Source organism: Cynara cardunculus, unplaced genomic scaffold, assembly GCF_001531365.2.
Source record: "Cynara cardunculus var. scolymus isolate 2C unplaced genomic scaffold, CcrdV1 Un_Scaffold_2469, whole genome shotgun sequence".
NCBI lineage: Eukaryota > Viridiplantae > Streptophyta > Magnoliopsida > Asterales > Asteraceae > Cynara > Cynara cardunculus.
In genome coordinates this window covers 3,836-5,672 of record NW_020201106.1, presented here as the reverse complement: position 1 = coordinate 5,672, position 1,837 = coordinate 3,836, and positions in this window count along the sequence as shown.

The following is a 1,837-nucleotide window of genomic DNA, read 5'->3' as shown; positions in this document are numbered from 1 at the left end:
ACCACAGAGATCCATGTGGAGCATGTGTAAAGGAGTGGAAATAGAAGAGCACATCTTGGACTTGAAACTTGCTTTGGTTTGCTTGCCTTTTTCACAAGCAACACACAACTTCAGTTTGGCATATGACATCTTCGAAAGTCCAATAACCAGATCTTTACTAGAAAGATTGTTGATGGTTTTGAAGTTGAGATGGGACAACCTTTTATGCCATAGCCAATTTTGATCAGCAGTAGCCTCAGAGTAGAAATAGATGTTGGCGTCAGAAGAGCTAGAAGAGTCCACGTTGATCACATAGACATTATCCTTTCGGACACCAGCTAATACCTTCTTGCTAGAAGAGTCAAGAATAGTACACTGGTTTTCTTCAAACTTCACAATGAAGTTGAGATCACATAGTTGACTGATGCTCAACAAATTATGCTTCAGTCCATCCATATAGGCTACTCGGTTGAAGGTAACCGAGCCGTTAGAAACAGCACCATATCCTTCAGTAGTACCTCTGGCATTATCTCCAAAGGTTACAGAAGGACCAGGTTCAGACACATAGTTGATCGATAGGGACTTGTTTCCAGTCATGTGTCTTGAACATCCACTGTCCAAGTACATATATGTCGGTGTCCTAAGCCCTGCAAACACAGATAAATTAGTTTTTAGGTACCCATTTTACAATGGGTCCATTAGGGTTAGGAGAATTTTCTTCTTTCCCTTCTCTTACTGGCCTAGAGATTCTTTCCTTGGGACAGTTCTTGGCCATATGAAAAGAGTCACCACAGTTATAAGATTTTCGATAAATAAACACAGGTTTAATAGCAATTAAAAGTGTGTGCTTAACTGTGTTAACATGCTTTTTGGACATTTTGAGAAAAGAAGAATCTTTGGAAGGAAGGACAGAGGAAGAAGAGGGTTKTGGACCAAGAATCCCTTTTTCAGACTCAGGGATAGGTTTCTTAGAAGAGGTAGGAACCTTGGAATTCTTTTTCAAGGAAACTGATCGAGGAACGAACTTAGTAATAGAAGGAACTGAGGTACCAGTCTGAGAAGCAACAGCTGACTGAGATGAGGTAGCCGAAGGCTTATGTTTCATCTTCAGTTTGGATTTTGGCTTCTTATTCTTGATAGGCTTGTCTATAGACTTGCCTTTCTCAGCAGTAGAGAAACGACGATTCAAAGGATGCTTTATATGCTCAAATGTTTTAGATTTAGGTGAGCATGCAACAGGGGATTCCTTAAGAGAAAGAGAGAGAGAGAGAGAGAGAGAGAGAGAGAGAGAGTTAAACACACAGTCTACAGGAACATTCTCAGATTCAGAGTTTGGATTGTTAGCATTGACAAAAATTCCGAACTTAAGAGATTTTCCATTTTCATTAGATCTTGGAGAAAGAGATCTAACAGAATCAGATAAGTAAGATGGAGAGGAGGAAGAAAGAATGTGAGAAATGCACATAAAGTCATCAGGAGCACACAGAACCATATCATCATAACCTAGGCCAGTCTTTACTTCGATAGGAAGTTGATCATGTAAAATTTTATCTAGGTTCTTGGATGATCTAGCCCATTTTTGAAGAATGGCTTTTTCTTTCTCCAGCTTCTCAAAGACCTTAGTTTTTTCTTTGTTAAGAACATTGTTTATTAACTTTTGTTCTTTAAATTCATTTTTCAATTTATCAAAGTCTTTCAGTTGATTCAAGCATTTATGTAACTGACAAGATAGACTTTTGATTTCAAGGTCAGCTTTCTTCTTAGCAGATCTAGCATTGTAAAGATCAACAGATAAAGAATCATAAGCTTGAACCTTTTCAGATTCAGAGAGAGAGGAGAAGTTGTTTACCTTCTTTGG